Below are 20,302 nucleotides of genomic sequence, written 5' to 3'. Positions count from 1 at the left end.
TCACATGTCATATTATAAGGAAGTCCTTTAAAATAATAATGAGAGCTAAATTCTTTGGTTGCTGATCACTACTGCTGTTATCTAGGAATGATGCAAGTACTTTTTCAGGCCTTGAGACATTACACTGCCACTTCTGCCACCTGAGTTGATGTTTTTTGCCAGGCTTTTGAGGATGTTACTCTTTATAGCTTTGAGAGAGAGGAGTTCTGCTAAGCTTGTGCTTAGGGAACCTGGGCCAGGGACAGGAGGACTATGTCCTTCCACAGGGCAGAGGTCAGTGGGTCAGTGTCTGTTAGTTTCAGTGACTGCTATTAAACCATACCTCTAAAAGAGGAAAAAAGAAATTGAAAGCAAACATGACCAAATAGCAACAACTTCTTCCTACTACACTCAAAACACATACTCAGATGAATGCACATATTGTGCATGTGGGGATGGAGTGGAGGAGAAGACCAGAAACACCTTGATGCTGAGAGGCTTGAGTTAGCAACCACATCCTGAGCACCTCTGGGACTCTTCTGTCATGTGTTCCATTCCTCATTTCCAGCATCTGTTCAGCAGCACCTGGCATCTGTGTTGCTTTCACATTTTGTTTTTTTTGTCATGAGTAGCGGGGTGAGCATGTGCCGCTTTCTGCCAGCACCAAGAACCATGCCAACTGAATTTGGATGTCCTCAAGGTACAGCCGTCAGCTCCAGTCCTCCTGCAGGCCTTCCTGTAATACAGGCTTCTCACTTTGGCACAGACACAATAGTTGTAAGTATGTCAGGTTCCCAAATACTTACTTGCTGAAATCTCTCCTATTTAGATAGTAGCTATTTGGCAACTTTGGACGCTGCTCTTGTCCTGGCATAACCTTCTCCTGTAACTATACCTCAGGATTAATTGTATTTGCTCAAGAAGCTGGCAGGATTGTAGTTTGCCTTCTGCCTACTTGCCCCAAACTGGTGAGCCTAATAAAGTGCTGTGAGGTGTGTTATGATATTGTAATGATGACAAATACCAACCTTTTTACTCAACCAGGACTTATTGTTATCAGGTTCTTTACTGATTGACATTGTATGGTGTAGACCTGGCACGGTGTTTCATGTATTTCAAAGATAATTTGGTCAGATGAACTGCTTATAATCTATGTTAGTTGTTTCTAATTTACGTGGAAATGCATGTGGAGCAAGCTAGGATTTATAATTGGTTAATCCAATAGTATCTGCTGTGCAACACCTTGTCAAAACACTCAGAACTGAGCCACAAGAAGACAGCAAGTAAGAGGCAGCTTACTCAGTGACCTTTGTGGTTTAGCTCACATAGGTATCCATCAGTCAGGTACCAAAAAGTTTCAGGAATATCTTGTTGTTTCACTGATTCTGTTGAATGTTGCTCCTGCTATTTTTAACAGAATCACTCGGTTATCTTATCTCTGGTGGGTGCACTTACATCTACAAAGGAACATCAGTTTTGTTTTTGTGCCTCAGTTGAACATCGAAGGCTACGACTAAGGTTTCTGACTGTTTTAGGATGATATGTGCCTTTATCTTCTGTTAACCAAGGAAAGATGCTTATCTCTGGGTACCTGGACCATGTATGCTGGCTGCTCATCTGGAGGCGCACTTTCAAAATCCAGTCAGGTTGGGTCAAGTTCTGAGTCTGCCCCAGCAGAGATGCAAGTTGACTTTGGTTCAAATAGGACATGAGGAAATGCAGGGCTAACATTTGCTTCATATTAGACTTTTGAAATTCCTTGCTCCTTTTAAATTGAGACTGAGCTCATTTTGCAATTTTCTGGACAGATTTGTGCAATTTGGCCAGAATAAGATAAATTGTATTCTTAATATGATTTCTGATTTCCAGTGGTTTATGGACGCACTCATTTTCACCGTGGTTTATTTCTACACATATTCATGATTACAAGAGTTTCATCAGCAAGGTCATTTTTTTCGTTTTCAATTGGAGTGAAGTTCTATTGTGCCATGCTGACAAACAGCCTTAAAAATCAGGTGAGGTTGTATCACATTCTTTGTTACTCTCCAGCTGTTTCATTAGGGGTGTTTCTGAGATTTTTGCTTAATTCCCAGAAGCTTTTCACTTGCCAGGCATCCTAGTGGCACTTTGGATTATCCCAAAGACACTCTGAATAGAGCACTTAACTGAAGCCAATTAGAGGATGAATTTGCTTAGGTATGTTAACCTGCCTGTGAATGTATAGGAGACTGCCTTGTTTTGGTATCTTTCCATTACATAATCTACAATTCTGCCAACCAAATTCCTTTTCCATTTAATACCTGTTTTATAAGTTAATGGCCTAATTTAGCTTTTCCTCTTCTTATGTTTTCAATTCCACACTCATGCTTGTTCCTTTTTCTACACCTTGTGACTATTTTTGACCTCAATTCAAAGGATCATTCAAAACTGTGTCAGCTCATCTGAAACCTCCAAGACCTGAAACATCATGTTTCTATACTTAGTCTGAAAATCCTTTATGTTGGCTGTATAGATAGTTTGCTATATAGATTAGAACAATAGGGATCTAGTCTCTAGGTGTTATTCCAGTTCAAATAATCATAATTACCACTTTCCCCATCTCTAGAAGGAAACCACTTGTCCACATACCATACCTACCATAAAGGGTAGAAGCAATAGTATGTTTTTCCTGTAGCACATTAAATTGGATAAAGACATTTGCTGACATCCAGTAGTGGAAGTATTTCTCTTTGGTGCGGCTTGGATGTGGGATCCTCTTCTGTTCTTTATTAATTCTAGATAGAAGGATACAATGGTTTAATTTGGCTTTTGCAAAAAATTAGCTTATTCTGGGCACAAGGCCAGAATAAATGCCACTCTGTAGAGAGATCAGGAACTAATCATACCTCCAATCTCCGCCGCTCTGTAGAGAGATCAGGAACTAACCCTGCCTCCAATCTCCTGATATGGGCCAGGATTGGAGATTATGTCTATTACACACCATGGGTCAAGAACCCACAGCAGCTGAGACCAAAGTTATGAGAGGGAAGCAGTTAGTTCACATCATCACCCTTTCTGGCTGACATTGGTAATTAGATCATCCAAACTTCTTGCCACTGACTCCAGCTAAAAAGAGGGAAGTTGAGCCCTGAACTTTGCAATAGATGTGCTGGTATTTGGCTGGGATAGAGTTAACTTTCTTCACATTAGGTAGCATGGGACTATGTTTTGGATTTGCACTGAAAACAGTGTTGGTAACACAGGGATACTTCTGTTACTGCTGAGCCAGCCTCACACAGCGTCATGGCCTTTTCTGCTCCTCACACCACCCCAGCGAGGAGGCTGAGGGTGCACAAGGAGCTGGGAGGGGACACAGTCAGGACAGCCAACTCCAAATGACCCAAGGGATGTTCCAGACAATATGATGTCATGCTGGGGAAGAAAAAGGAAAGGGGGGGACATTTGGAATGATGGCATTTGTCTTCCCAGGTAGCTGTTACATGTGATGGAATCCTGTTCTCTTGGAGGTGGCTGAACACTGGTTTTTTTCACTCTTGTGCCTCTGACTCAGCAACTAGGACATTTTTGGTGAGGAGGACATGCCTAACTCCCAATACTTGCAAAATATACACTCTCAAACATCTCACTGAGCTACCTAGAGACAACTGAAATCTGAAAGCACCCAAAGATGCATTTGGGTGTAGCTGCTGCAGACTGGACACCTCAGTGCATTCAAGGTAGTGTGCTGCAGAGCAGCCCCTGGACCTAAGCTGAGGGACTGTGCAACCCCCTTCAGGCCACTGCAGCTATGCAATCAACAGCCTCTTCAGGGAGGGCTGAGTAATCCTACATAAGGCTGCTGTGCAGAAAAAACCCTTTGCTTTTGGTGGTTAAGGCACAAGATGTTGGCTTCTGGGTGCCCCTCCAATGTGTACGCGTGGAGGAACAGCTCGGATCTCTGAAGGTCTGACCAGCTTGGTGTGCTGTTATGGAGGATGACCAGTAGTGGCTGTTTTGGGGCAGAGTATAGGAAAAGGGGTGACCCTTCACCTGCCCTGCTCTGCCCTAACTATTCCTGTTCCTGTCCCTTAAGGCCTTGAGTGGACACCTCTGAGCAAGGCCATCTGCTTTGCATTGGCAGTGGAAAGCCCTGAAATCCTCCCCTTTAGGGTGCCTAATTTTGTTTGTGGGTCTCACCAGCAGTGGTCTATGTTGCCTTCTCTCTCTGCAAAATAAGATCACAGTAGCGCCTATGCTGACATAATTGTCAAACAAAGAAAAGATTGCAAAATGCAAATATTAGATGCCTCAAAGAGATGGTCCAAGTGGTATGTACACCCTGTTATGTCATGCTTCATTTTCCCTGGAAAAAAAGGGAGGACTCAAACTATTGTTTACAGATTGGCAGTCAGATCACTCGTTTGTGTGGTGCTGTTAAATCCAAAAGTTACACCACAAGTGGGTTTGGCCCAATGTTCTCTAACAAATTTCTTAATGATGCCTGACAGGCTGTCTATATTTGGGGATGTTCAGTTATTAGTCAGAAAATTAAACTTACAGCTGTATCACCCGTGTGAAAAGAATACAGAAAAGTACACTGAAAAGGAACCACAAAGAACACAAAAATCAATATTGCAGGGGTAATGGCATGTTTACTAAATTCTTGGTTGCTGGGAAAGATTGGCTTTTTTTAAAAAAACCCTGATTTCTTATTGTTATTTTCAGAGTTTAACTAAACCCAGTTGAGTTGCCTTTGGTTTGGAATGATACAACTGAAATTCATGAAGAAAAATATATGGGAATTTTTATGTTATTACCCAATTTGTTTCTCCCCTTATTCCATAGAAATATTGTATCTCCATGAGTCCCACCTTCCCCCCTCTTGAAGACGAGGGTAATTTTGCCCCTGAGCAGCCTCCAGCCTAGTGAAGACTCCAGTCACAGCTGCATCAGCTCTTTCCATTCCCAGTATTCAAGTGCCACTGGCTTTGGTGGGAATGAGGGGGAATTTCAGTGCCCCTGAGAAACTGTGCTGCGGTTCCCAAAAGGCTGAAAAATGCAGGCAATACAGAGGATGTTACTGTCTGCATGTTTGCCATCTGAGGGTAGATGCCTTATCCCACTGAAATCTCTTGGAGATGCAGTGGATTTCTAAAGCAGTGGGCAAAGTATGCTTGCTTCTGGTAAAACAGAAGAGGCCAATGTGTAGGGCTTTTACTGCCTCAATTTCCCAAGGAATTTCTAATGAGTCAGAGTTACTCTAGTGTTTAAAAGTAAAATATGGTTATGGCTCTCAAATGCAAGCTACATTTAACAACCATATATTGATTTTTTTTCCTGTGTAATTTTATTTCCGTGAACATTTCTGTTTTCTTAATTAGTAGCCTTTTAAGGAGAGATTTAACATCTTCATTATCAGAGGGTAACTTATGAAACAGCTGTATGGTGAGAGAGGCAGAGACAGAGAGGGTGGGAGAAAAAAAAGCATTGGTGAAAGACTTTCTATCTGTACTTCAAGGGGAAGTGTGTGTGCACATGCACGTGTGTACACATGCATACAGACAAGCTGACCCTGACATTACAATTAAGACAAAATAGCAGTGGCAAAGCTGGTGACAAAACTCAGCAATTTCCAATTGCACAGTCACCCTGTAACGGGAAGAACTGTTTACCCCATGTTCCTTATTAAACTGAAGTATTTTATTTAATGAGCATGACTCATGCAAGGTGTTCCCATAAATCATCATCTGGTTTACAAACTCAATAACTAGGCTTCCTGCTATAACTAGGCTGTGCACACCTTAAATTATTAACACGCCAGGGCCTTAAGGCAGATCTTTGATGATGATGATATAAACACTGTGAGGACAAGGTGCTCTCTCAGCAAAAGATTATTGACTCTAATTACCATTTACCACAGGAAAAAGAAAAGAAAAGACAATAAAATATGAGGGAGAATTTAAATCTCAGATTTAATTTTATGAGGAGTTTTAAACCCCCAAACTTTCTGTTGTTGTTTTTGCTGCCGCTGCTGTTGGCTGCTGCTCTTGCATGATATTCTACAGTTGGCTGATCTTGAAAGCATGACAGTTGTTAAGCAGAAAAAGAAACAAAAAAATAAAACATGAGAGAATGTTCAGTTGATGCTATGTACATTCTTTGAAATGGATGGAAAAAGGCCAGAGGGAACAGAAAATGATAGCACATTGGAAAGAATCCCAGCCTTAATTGTTTTCATGTATGTAATGTAATAAAAAGGTTAAAGCACTAATACGCCTGACTACAGTCATTTGGTTTGTAAACCAGAACTGCAGGTCAGCCTTTAAAAAAGCAATTGTACACTATTATAGGCTTCAATTTTACCCAGCCCTCATTATAAGAATTCTGGAAGTAATGGTATAGGAGTTGACATGCAGTTATTTCTGTCCAGGTGAAAGAGCAGAGACAGTCCCACATACAACACACACTTCATTTCTGTGAGTGCAAACTCCATCAGAGAGTGGCACAGTGAGGACACAGAAGCCGGATTCGGCATAGTCACATCCTAACTAACAGATGAAAATAAACGATGCCTTTCACTACAAAGAGGAAATGACTTTCATTTTAAAGGCATGTTTACAATGTCATTGCTTTTTCAACCTAATTTTTGAACCTGTGTTTTTATTAATGCAAACAGCAACTTCCTACATTTTTAATGATCCTTCCATGCTGTTAGATCCCAAAGGTACTTGGCAGATGGTACAACAAGGGCTCACTTTATACCCGTTGCTGAAATAAACCAATTGGGGTTGGAATAGGGTTATCATCCTGCATTATTATGATAATAGGACCATGTCTGTAACTCTGTTGGGAAGAATTTTCTCCTTTTCCAACTCCAGAGCATCAAAATCTTTCCAATTCTTAATTTTATTATTTTATCTGTTGGTTATTTTTGGGTGGAAACAAGGGTATCCCTAAGTTCACTTCTTATCTGACTGTACTTTGCAGCTACTAATGAAGAGACTTTTTGTGGACTGATTTTCTGACTCTCACATAGTAGTGAAATGGAGGCCAAACTGTGCAAAAATGGAGGAATTATATTATTATTTCTCCTCAAAAAGGATTAGAGCTGTGATTTATTTTTCCTTTTAAAAACTAGCACCTCCATCACTACCAGTATGTTACAGCAGGAGTACTGGTTCAATATTAAGTTTTAGTGATATACACTGTGTAGTAAGACACTAATACTATGTTCTACCATATTGAAACTTTCCTTGGAGGTCCTCTACCCAACCTCTGATCAGTCGCATTCCTACTTAACATGTGATATATGGCACAATCTGAACCAAAGGTTGTAAGCTACAGGTCATCACCCTGTGTTTCAGTGTGGAAAGCTTTTACGTACTTGTACTGCTTCAGTTCTCTTAGCAAGAGATGTTGCTGTGGGAAATACAGATGTATTTTGTTAGGAACATTCTCCCTCAGTATTGCATAAGACAGAGAGATAAGTGCATGATGCATGATACCCAGCAACAATGAATCCTTAAGTTTATGTGTCCATTTCATCTGGATGTTAGTATCCCACATTCATATCAGTACTGAGAAAAATGAGTTTAATGCAGTGCTTTCACATTCTTTGAAGTTTATTGTCCCAACAATGAACAGGAGATTTATGTGAGTAACTCTTGTTAATATTATTGGGAGTTAGAAAAGCTACATAGTGCACATTGTGTATAAAACATGTATAAAGTAAAAAACGCTGCGTAAACGTGTATATGTCAGAGAGATGAATTGAAAAGAGAATGATAACTGAAAGTGTTCACACATAATAAAAAAAATAAAATTAAAAAATTAACATTTCTTTGTCCCCACAACTCCATTAACAAGGGATATGGCTAATTTTAATTATACAAGCCAGGAAATTCTGTGTTTCCATAGAAACCCCATCTTTCTTTCTCTTCATGCATGTATTTCTGCCTTATCATTACTTGTTCACAGAACATAAATACAACTGCATGGCACAAGTGCTCTCTGGTAATAGAAGTGAGTGCTCTTCCATTACATTGTCTCATGACCACACTGTGGGCTGAATATGCAACTCTGGTCTCGTGTGACAGATTCATTTCAACAGAGTTCCTACAGAGTGAAACTGCAAGGATAGAGCTTTGAATCTGGCCCTGCCCTTGTGTTTATAGTATTGTTGTATGATTTACCTTGCCCACTAATGGCATCTTGAGAAAGTCACAAAGTGATGAAAGCAAGTTCTGTGTTGTCCTGGAGTAGGAGCTGTGTCAATCAGAGACGAGAAATAACCAACTAATTATTGCCTGGGATGTACAGAAAACAGAGTTGACCACTGATGGAGCTGCCACAGCTGCTGTAAGCAAAGAGGCAGCCTGCTGAAAGCACAGACAGGGAGTGCAGGATAGCAAGTTTTGTGAAGGCAGTTGAAGAAAAGCTGATTTCCAGGTGTGTTCTGGGCCTCTTGTGTTAGCCATTTATTTATGCAAGGAAAGGCTGAAAGAAGACTTCCCTGCAGCAGAAAGCCTTAGCCAGGCCTGCGCAGACAATCACTAAACTTACTTCTAAACTTCAGCTCTTCTTAAGCACTATCCCCTTCCTGCCGCCAAAGTGACCTCCCACATATTGACTTGGTCTTGCATTCCTGTCTGACTCCATGACTGCTCTGGTTAGAGTGGGAAATACACTCTATTTTCTCATGTTCTTTGGCAGCAGCATATAGTCTCCTTCCCACCTTCCTCCCCATGCAAAGCTCTCCATATAAACATGCACCTGCCAGGTCTTCCCCCAAACCTGAGACTATTACCTGTTAGAGATGTAGCAACACCATCAGAAAGAAAGATTTGTACACTCTCAAACCAATGGACAAGAATAGTTGTGCAGTTTCATTCTGTCTCCTTATTCCCCCCCTGAAAAACACGTTGGAACCATAATCACTTCTCTTTTGGAGAAAGCCACTTGCAGGCAGCCAGCAGAATTGAGTCCAGCAAGGACACCCTCTACCTCAGAGGTCTAATGGCCAAGCTGCACTATGTGCAGGGAGTCACAGTCTGCATCACTCCATGGTAAGCTGAAGGGTTTGCTCTGGGTGAGCTGAGAGTTTGAGGTGGAAGGTGAGAGCTTCAGTTCAAATCTAAACTAGAGTGCGAGCTTTCATGGCAGGACAGACCAGCCTTCGTCACCCTTGGTGTCCATGAATTCTGTGGACTAGCTTAATTGCAGTAAATGGATGGCCATACTTACCATGCAACTGCTTTAGGGGCAGTCTAACCATAACTTTGGCTTATGCTTTATGGAAATTTCAAAAATGGTCACAGCCGTGCCAGAGAGGAAAAGTGATATCAAGACAGGTGGTGCTACAAAGAGAGGAAGTATCATTACCAAGAAAAGCAGATTAAGCAAGGCAGTGATGGACAAAAATCTCTCATTTCTGTTTTTGTATACAGATATGCTCCAGCATTGGCCTTCTTTCCGTCGCTAGTTTACTATCTGCTAATGCAGATTTATTCTTGCATTCCATGTTTTTTCCTTTATGTGGAGGGTGGTTGGTTTCTTCCCCATAGCTGACTGACTTCAAGAGCATGGCTGTTGTTTGAAGCTGTTGAAAGCTTTGTAACACTGGAAGGCCTCGTAGATACCATCCAGGGGAGTACATAGGGCTATCACAGGCTCAGTTTAACAACAGGACTGGGGATGACTCCCAGTTTACCTAGAAAGGTACACACCACTGCCTTGAGAGAGAGAAGAGGTGTTCTGGAGACAAGCACAGGTACATCTGCAAGTACAGCAATAAATGCTGTATGTGCATTTAAATGTTTCTAGAAAGAATGCCTCTCTTCTGATGGGGAAAGAAAGGATACACCTTTCTGGGTGGAGATCAATAGGCCCATCATGAGCGAGACACCTTGAACTTCCACATATGTGTGCATTTGTGAAACTGAGAGCCACTGAGTCTTAAGATGACTGATTTCATCTCCCAGTCTAAACCTGGAGGAAGGGCTTTTAGGTTTGCATTCTAGCTCTTTCATTAAACATGCATAATAAATAGTCATAACTTGCCATGCAAGAATGTACTGGAAAGTAACAATTTTAACTGCTACTCCCTCCCATGTATTTAATTGTAATTTTTTTTTTTTTTTTTAGCTAAATGAAAAAAGGGAAAGGGAAGTATTAGGAGTTCTGGGCAACTTGTACAACATGACTCTGTGTGTGGGAATGATATGGAAATTTTAATCTCTACTACTAGTTTGTTGCTGCTCTGGGAGGAAGCAACAACAACAAAAAACTGCCTATAAGTACTTGTTGAAATAATGGCCCCATCAAACCAGATGTTGGCCAGATGAACAGTCTTTTTGTATTTGTTCATGTTCCCCTTGCTAATATTTGATTTCTGTGCAAAAATTAAACCTCACTTAGTGCCTATCTACAAAGCTGGCAAGCCTCCAGATTATTAGGATAGTTTAACACTCTTACATTTTAAACAAAAAGATCAAAAGCATTTGCTGTGCCTTTTTTTTTTTAAGGCTGCTAAAGCAAACAACAACAACAAAAAATTCAAGGGACTGATCTGGATTGAGTTGGCTCATGTGGAAGATCTTGCTGAGTAGAAAGTGTATGTTGTACTTAAATGTGTCATGTAAGGCTATGATGTGGGCTCATGCTCTGCACAGGAGATGCCCCCTTGAATTAGGTGTTAAGGCACCACTGAAGACTGTTAACTTGTTTCAAATCTCATCCATTAAGTGACTCTCAGTGACTTATGCCAAGTAGTAAACTAGTCGTGATAACTTGACTTTTTAGCTATTGCCAGAGAAACCTAATTCTTACACAGTGGCACAGAAAACGTTTTTACTATGAAGATTTCACAAGTCAAAATACCACTGTTTTTGTGACTCTGGATATCCCAAGGGTAAAAGTTGAATGAGTCATTAAGTTCCTGAAAAGAAATATATTCATGTGGGTTTAAGTATGCTCACAAAACAAACCGTTCTCCCTGTCATGACTCTGTCCCATTATGAGAAGCTCAGAGTCCTTCTCTGACAGTAAAGCTGCCACATCAGCAAACATGATGAAACATCTTTTACTGTCCTCCAAGGCTTTATTCTGTATGTGTCTCAGGATGTGTCTCAAAACAACAGGAAAAGTTTGTCCAAGGAAACATTATGTCCCTATAGGTATTTTCTGGATGGCCTAATCATGTGTTGATGGAAACTGGGTTTCTGATTCATTGCATATACTTACATAAGCGTGTCTGGGTCAAAGTCAATGCAGTCAATAGATTAACACTGGTGTGTGGCCTTTGGAAGATAACCTTGAGACATTGGGGTCTGATATTTTCCAAATAATAAGGAACCTTCTGTTCAAATTACGATGAAGGAAACTCTGATGCTTTCATGTTACTGGAGATCAGGACCTTTGGTGTCTCAAACAAAACACTAAAACAAGTACCTAAAACACTAAAGTATCTTCTCAGCTCTTCTGAACATTTTGACATCAAACTAATTGTTGGGCTCAAACCAAAGCCTTTACTAGGAGACTGCTAAATGCCAGGAGATGTTGCATTTTACGTCCTATTCTTAGATGTTGCAATTTAAGTCCTATTTAAGTCCTATCCCAAGCAAAGAATTGATCTAATTTCTTACAATACGATCAAGATGAACTATTCACCAAAGTGACATTCTAGCACTCACTTTCAGCAGACCTGTTGAGTGTTTGTATCCCAAAGTCCTTTAATTTTGCCATTTTATTCTTCATGTCTTGGGATGATGTAGTGATCACATCAAGTCATGAATCTGGCTCAACTCTATGTTTATCTGAATGTCCACAAACTCCAGCTGTGACCATTTTCACTTTCACAGATCCCATTACTACCAAATGAAGTGTTCAAGTGATATTGGTGTGCTTAATGCAACTAGTATGCTTATAACTGTATGTTGCTGTGGTACTTTTCCAAATGAATGACAAAATTTCTGGATTTATCCACTCTGTGTGAAAAGTGGTCCTTCTCCATGGCCTTACTATATGCTAAATCCTTGCTCCTTAAGGGTTTTGTTTGTAAAGTGGCACAGATCTAATACAGGCACAGTTTTATTTTGAGCAGACTCTACATTATAATGCAGCAATGTAATAGAACTCTTCTGGTTGACAAACACTCTGGTGTAAATGATTTAATTTACTAGCTGAAGCATGAGTCTACATATTATTGTACTGATCAGTCATTGCATACTAAAATCACTCATCCTTAATGTAATGATTTGGTATCCCTACAGAGAATTTGAGTCATCAGAAAGTCATTAGATACAGTAAAAAATGAAAATTACTATTACACAGCAGTAAACACTATTAACTGTTAGTTAAAACAGCATTTAATTTAGCAATGCAACAGTTTACAAATTTCTGCAGTTTACTTAGTTCTCATATAATTGTGACTACAAAGCTGATTCTTCCAGTGCCAATAGCATGACACAAATATAGGGTGGGAGAATATGATCAACTGTTTCAGCTCCAAGTGAAGCAACTGCACATTACTGCAGAACATCATGGCAATTTTTATCTTAATGGTTCAGTCATATGATGTGGAAGCCATGACTGATTGTAGAGAAGGCAAGAAAGAACTGCACAGTTCTGTAAGACATTCAGGCACCAAATTGTCCCTTAACAATGGGGATGGTATGTAATTTATTCTCCTGTAGTAAATGGGAAGGTTGCAAAGACAGACAAAAGTAGAACACAACAGAGTTCAGAGCTCTGTTATGGTCTTCAGGCTTAGGGAGTATAGTGCCTGGGCACCTTTGGTGAATGGTGCAGATTTCTTCCAGGGAGCAAAGTAATATGCAATGCTGAGGCTACTAACATCTCTTAATATGAGCACACACTTCCTTGTGTCCATGATCTGAATATGAAAAGAAGGGGTCCCATGCCCCTGGGAGTCTGATTTCATCGAAGAGGACATTTTGAGAAAGGCTGTGGTAGTTTTAATTGCCAGGGACAAAATCTGAAAAAGGGCCATTCATGTTTAAGTGTGACATACAAGATTTACACAGGTTTAATATCCTACTGATGCATCTAACACGACTGACACTTCCACTGTGACTGTCTCCTTTCATGCCCACAGCTCAATGTTATGATATTGCTGTAAATTGGGACTAGTGTACAAAAAATGTGTCTTGCTGGGGCAATGTGTAATGTGTGGTGGGTAATGTTTGACAGGCTTTTACTCTCAGATATAGGTCTAACATACATGTGAGGAAGTAAGCATATATTTGCAGAGAGATGTATTTAGCTCAGTGTCAGTAGCAGCTGAAAACTTGATGGATGTTTGCTTAGCAATAAAACACTCCTTTGAAGTGTCATCATTTTTCACACTTGGATAATTGAAGTACAGTTTCTACAGGAAAACAACATTTGTGCTTCTTTAGGTTCTGTCATATTGGGCCTGACACATCTTGTGAGATGTCACCCCTCCACAAAGAGGCAATGGGGCTGTTACAAGGGGACACATAGCTCAGTGGTAACTCCAACTTCACTGCCTGATTTTGCAGCTGAAGGCCCTATCTAGAGGGTTCCCACTGTACACATTCAACCAGCAGGTTGAATGTGTTGAGGTCTTACTCAAGTGAATGGGAATCCCAAGCCAGGTGTGATTTCTAAAGCTAAAGCTGTCACGAGCCTTCAAATTATTTTTTAAAATTAGCATTATTATTATTCAGTGAAAGGGCTTTCCCCTGGTACAGCTAGGCCCATTTCATGTTTGGGTTTAAGTGGAAATTAAAGGGTGTTTGTACTAGGTGAATGTAGCCTCTGCAAAATCACACTTTTTACTAGTAACGTGTCCTCTTGCATTCAAGGCTCACAGTAAAGGTCTCCTTCTCCTTCTCCTTCTCCTTCTCCTTCTCCTTCTCCTTCTCCTTCTCCTTCTCCTTCTCCTTCTCCTTCTCCTTCTCCTTCTCCTTCTCCTTCTCCTTCTCCTTCTCCTTCTCCTTCTCCTTCTCCTTCTCCTTCTCCTTCTCCTTCTCCTTCTCCTTCTCCTTCTCCTTCTCCTTCTCCTTCTCCTTCTCCTTCTCCTTCTCCTTCTCCTTCTCCTTCTCCTGTGAAACTTGTGGCAGACCTCTGAGTAGAAACCGTATCTCTCAAGACCAGGATTAACTCCTTAACCACAGGGCTGTGGTTCCTTTCATGTTGTTTTCTTTCTGTCGCACAGTGTGGTATAAATGTTGGAGGCCAGTTTTATTTCTTCCAATGGTAATCCACACAAGTTGGATGATGGACTGCCTTCTGCTGATTTGTAACTCATCTGAAGTTGCTGGACTAACACCAGAAGTGAATCTGATCCTTCCCTTTGCATATGGATGTATATTCTTTGTGAGTTCAATGTATCTATAATCCTGGAAAGTATTGATTTTATATGCAGAGTATCAAATGTATGTGCCTAGATTTCACTGATAAGATAGAATTGTGATATTTCTCTCATTTTCACAGAATGAGAATTGGCTGGAGGGGCATTTTTTGTTGGTATCATATGAATGTCTGGTGATACATTTCAGTTAGCAATAATTACATTACATCTGCTGTGTACAGAACAGGAAACTAATTCTTCTTATGAAGCTACAGTACATGGATAGAGATTTTGAGTTTTGTACTGTTACATTTACTAACCACATAATTGCATATTTAGTCCTATTACACCAGAACCTGAAATGTTATGGTGCAGAGTATAATTACACCATTTACTCTTGAAGAAACCCTCAAGATATAATATAAATAATAGGATTGCAGATTCATAGAAATTAGAGATGGGAAAAGAGCCTATTAGGTCATCAGCAACCCAGTGAGAAAAATTATAAACAGTTTGCTGGAGTGTATCTTATCATAGGCATTGATTGCCCTTTCTATCTCCTTGTGCTAGAATTCCCCCAGAACCCAGCAGAAGAGCTGCTTGACAGTGTGGGAGAGGGACTGTGAGCCAGTGTCTCTGCACTAGCTGACAGCTGTGTAGGAGAACTGGCAAAAACACACCATTTTCCTCCAGCAGTGGAAAGTCTGCCCAGAAATCCATGTAAAGATGTCTTTTCACCAGAGGCATCAAATCTATGGGCTGCGTTGGTTGCTGGTAGAAGTAAGGATGAAGGCTGTTACACGTCTTGGGCTACTCTCTGCATAGGACTCATGCTGAAGTTTATGCTAGTCACATCATTCATCTTACCTAGAATTTAGACCCTGGTCTTTTCCTCTATGTAGTTATTTCATTGGAGTGTAACTAGCAGTTAAAAAGTATCCACAAATATTAACAGTAGTTCTTCTCTAAAACAGCTATCTATCTTTCAACCTTCTTTTCCTCCATAATGGACAGCAGGCTTCTAAGAGGCACAAAGACTGAAGAGGTGGCTATGAAGTTGTACAGGTTGCTTCTCAGTTTGCTACCCCTTGTCATCATTACTCTCTGCTCTCTCCTTGTTGGCACTTCAGCCTATGTTTGCTCACTTACTGGTTTTCTCCTTTCTTCTCCTCTCTTCACTTTCTTATCAGTCTTTGAGAAGCTGGTGTTCCTGTTTTTCGTCTTCCTCCCTTACAGGCACAGGAGAGCCCAGAGTCAAGAAGAAAGTGTGTGGTTAAAACCACCTTCTGAACATGCTCATCCGTGGTGCATTTAGATGAGAGTAGAAAGAAGATAATTGTAATTGGAGTTTTATGGCTTCAGCCAGCTTCACTTTCATTAGTTCCTGCTGTAGGTGTATGAGGGAGAAGTTAATGCCACCATCCCTCCGCATCATCTGTACGTGTCTTTAGACAGGCCTCCAGTGACACGTTTTTCAGTTCCATGCTCTTTTCATTAGCTCTCACATGCTGCTAGTGAATTCGTTGCTTACTGTCTCTCCTTCCCATGTCAGGGATGGGTGTGAGCCCTGGAGTGCTCTGAAGCACCTGACCAAGTGGAAAGCAGTCCTACCATGATGCAGCACCCCTGGGGGGAGGGTGACTGCAAAGGTCATGCCTCAGAGAAACAAATCCTTTCCCCGGGACAAAACCAGTGGTGCACTGGGGGCTCTCATGGCACACCCTCTGCATGCTGGGTTGTTGGTGGGCCGATGATGCCTCTCCATCTCTGGGGGTCAGACCTGACCTGCTGTGGAGCTTCATGAGTTCGTTCACTTTGGGGGATCTCTGCGGGGGATCTGGCCCTTTTTTACTCGATCCTGAACCAGCAGCGCAGCATTCCTGAAAGATGACTGCAGTGATGAGGCAATTAATTACAGAGCTGACTTAACTGTATACTCAGGTTTAAACAAGTTTGCATCACCAACATTCCCCTGGTAATTGCTTTTAAAGGAGCAGAACGGGCTGTGAAGCTAAAACCATCTGGGCACATGTGGCTGTGCAGAAAGACAAGGGTGGCAAGGAGTCTAGAGCAAGGACTTGGTTCCCCATGAGGAGAGCAGTACAAGGGAGATTTCACAGTTTTTGGTTCAATGTCATTAGTTGCACTGTGAACTCATGAACTTAAGTCTCTGGAGAATGGGGTCCTGTATGGCAGGTCAGGATGATCCTTCTTGAAATCCCAATAGACCTGGTATCATACCAGGTAACAGAGATTAATTGCAAGATGCTTTGGGAAGACTGCTTCTTCCTGATGCCTTCCAGCATGAAGAGCCAGATGAGTGTGGTTCTCAAGAGCTCCATGCAATCAAGAATCACTACCTCTAATAACATGCAAACATGGAAATATGCAGGTGCCCTTCACCTGTGGCAATCACCTCTTTTAATATTACGGACCTTCTTGCTGCCACAAAATAGTTTAGACTGAAGTGCATGTGAGATACAATCAGTTAATAATGATCTTTTACAAAAAAAGAGCAAGAGCAAAACATACTAACAAGAAAAAGGGCATTTGGAGGCACAGGAAGCATGGGAGAGGGCCTCTTTTGAATTATTGTATCCCATTGCAACCAGTATCTTCTGCTGCTGTCCTTTGAATTTCTTAACTTGTGCTGAAGGTTTTTCTTTAGCATTTCTGTGGAGCCTTTACAAATATTAGTAAGCCCTTTTTAGGCCACAAAAGCTGATCACTTCACTGCGAGCTTCATGTTCGTATCTGAACAAAGTTAGGCCTCTGTAAAAAAGAAAAAAAAAATTAATTTGCCCCAACATCTGCTCTTAGTGGTTTTCAGAGGTGGACTAAAGAGAGTTATTCCAGATACCCAAACTTAACAAAGAGCAGGTTAGGTCCATGCCACCCATTAAGTTTAGAATGCACCGTAATTCCAATTTCAGGCTGTGTTTTTATTTAAACCCTATCTGTAGATGTATCTAATAAACACTACTGGAAACTAATTTACATTCTAAAACCTATTAATTTAATCATAGTCATTATATAAGTTACTAATAAATAGCAAGTAAAGCAAGCAGAGTGAAACAACAAAATGAGATAACCAATCTAACTTAAATAATGACAAGCACTACAATCTATAGCAAAAAATCACACAAGTTAACACTTTAACAGCATTTGCATCCCAGGCTATTAGATCTTTCATACTTAGTGTGACGAAAGTGTGGGATGAGTAAAAACAAGTCCTTACGGGCAAAATTCAACCACGCATGGAAAGCCTGGATAAGATCTTCCCCATTCTTTCTGTTCCACGGAAGGAGGAACTAGAAGAGCCACTGGGTAGAAAATGTGTGTTTCTCCAAGGTAAAGAGGTATGGCAGAACCATGGGGCCTGGGAATGAGTCCAGACACAATGTGTCAACACCTTGATATGGAGGATGCTGTGGTGGTGTTGTCCATGAGGTTGAAAGAGCAGATGTTTCAAAGCTTTGCAGCCCACTCGTGGGGAGGGACATCTCTGCAGTGCTTTCAAATTCAGATGTAAACTGGGAGATTTCACCCCAAAGAAAGGAAAACCTGGTACTTGGGGTAGAGAATGAGATCCTAGCAAATCCAGATTTTAGCCCTTTTATTCATTGAGTCTCTTTCTGATGGGAGTTGTCACTAGGCTAAAGCTGTTTCTGGAATTTCAGAGCTCCAGACAGGCAAGGGAGACTGTTAACACACAACAAAGGTATCAGAATGGGTAGTGAGGCCATGTGTCAGACAGGACTGGAGAACCTGGCCTCTTTTGAAGAAACTCTCTGATGGTGGTGTGCCCTGCATAAAAGAATGACAAGATTTTATAGTTGACACTTACGTATATTTAAATATCATACCTTTCAAGCCCTTTCAAATTGCTGTCGTCTGCTGCTCAATCCAGCCCTGCTTCCCAAAGCAATGGTGACCCCTTTGGCCTCTGTAGGCAACTCCACATCCTTCAACAGCTGTGTCAGCTCCATGTGTCACAGACAAGGTACAATCCATAGTGAATCCACTGATGGTTAAGAAACAGACTTTGTTCCCAAGAGCTGTGCAGCCCTTGGACTTCTTCCAAGAGCTGTGTCTCTGGTTTAGAGAATTTCTCATTATTATTGCTCTCTGAGTCTCTCACACCAATTTCCTTGTGTTTCCAAAAATCAAGCAAGTCCTGAGTGCTATGACTCCTCCCTGAGGGAGGAGATTTATTGTTTCAGTGAGAACCACCCACTGGCCAAGCACTTGCATAGGTCAGTTCCTGAGTGGCAAAGCCTATAAATAAACAAATTTAGATATTTGGTGATGCCCCCGGGAAACTTTACATCAACACATTTGTGTAAAGGCAGCTCCAGGCCCATGCCTCTCCCATTCCTTTTACTTTTAGATCCTTATTCCCGAGAACAGAAGACTTCTTTCTTGGGGCCATATTTTTTAAAGTGGTCCTATCTCTGCATCCAAGTGTGAGACTATAATAATAATAATAATAATAATAACAACAGCAATAACAACAACAGCAACAGCTAATGATGATGATAAGTGTAATACCTTTCACTTATGTGTTTCTCATTGCTATGATTTGCATTACATCAGAAATGTACAATAGAGGCTCTCTGCCAAGCAGATAACCAGTGTTGACCTGAAGAAGCTATGCTCCAAGACATAAGCAAGCACCAAATAAAAACACACATGCAAAATTATATACACTCACATATATGGCCTCAATCTGATTCATCCAAAGAGATGAAAGCAGTTGGCAAACAGCAATTAACTCATTTTCATGCAACAGATAAGCATCATCTTTCTATCTGATGGATGAGCAAGACAAGTTAAATGACTTGCCCAAGGTTACACAATGCATCAGGGCAGAGCTTGGAAGCAGTATAAAGAAGTCTTCATTCCCTGATCTAACTTTCCTGTTTTTGACTTTCATCTGAATTTTCAGTGTACAGAAGAACAGGCTTTCAGAAATGTGCACACACATACACTTGTGAACCTGGAAGATAAAAAGACAGTAATGTAGGACTCTAGCTGCATCTGGTTAGCAAACTCCCCTTGAAGACCTGTATGTTCTCCACAGCCTCTTAGCTTGCACAGTTTAAAAAGCTGGAGCCAATTAGCATTTGATTTTGAGTAACAAATTTTCTTTTACAACATAAATTAAATCTGTCTCTCTCTTGATGTTATAATTCTCAGTTTTAATGTCACTGAATTTTGGCTTTGGGTAAACCAGAAGCAAGAGTTACTGGACAACTGGAAAGGGATGCTTTTTGTAACTGCAGCGAGACTGCAACCATTTAAGCTGCTTCCTTTTTTTTTTTTTTGATGTCTACCTGAGAGGAAAGCACTTACTGTTAATCTCATAGCAGTAAATTACAGAGAATTCGTTCACTTCCATAATGTTATCTACTCAAAGATCTTTAGAAATATTATCCACTAATTCAGTATGACAACACTGCTATAAAGGTATATGGGGCTTCTCCACATTTTACAGAGGAAAAAGATTGTTGAAGGAAATTTGAAGGTCTGCTTGTCAACAACAGTGCTTTGCAGATGGTATGGGTAGGTGTAAAGAGCTGGGCATAAGAATGTAATAGTCCACTTCCAGGGACAAATTGTAATATGCATATAAGGCAAACTACTGTACCCAATAGCTGTGAAATTTAATATCACACAAGAAAGTGACTTACCCAAGATCTCAAAGGAAATCTGTGGCAGAATCAGGAAAGTGTCCTACTCTGGTTCTCGAGCCACAAAACCACTTTTCCCTTTGAACCTCTAATCAGTGTTTTCTTTGATTTAAGGTTGACTGAGATGAGCTGATTAAGTTTCCATGTATCATCTGGAAGCTTCAGAACAGGCTTGTTTTGCTAGACATTCCCATCAGCCCCCATAGTTTCAGGCCTTTTGATTATAAAATGCTTTTTACGTTAGTCTTTGTGGAAACTCCCTTTTTCTTTTGTTTTAATCATTTACAAGCTGGAGCCTTGCCAATTTATGTAACAT

The sequence above is a fragment of the Chiroxiphia lanceolata genome, chromosome 1 (assembly GCF_009829145.1).
Source record: "Chiroxiphia lanceolata isolate bChiLan1 chromosome 1, bChiLan1.pri, whole genome shotgun sequence".
Taxonomy (NCBI): Eukaryota; Metazoa; Chordata; class Aves; order Passeriformes; family Pipridae; genus Chiroxiphia; species Chiroxiphia lanceolata.
The sequence above is the reverse complement of the archived record's forward strand: the minus strand, read 5'-3'. Positions refer to the sequence as shown.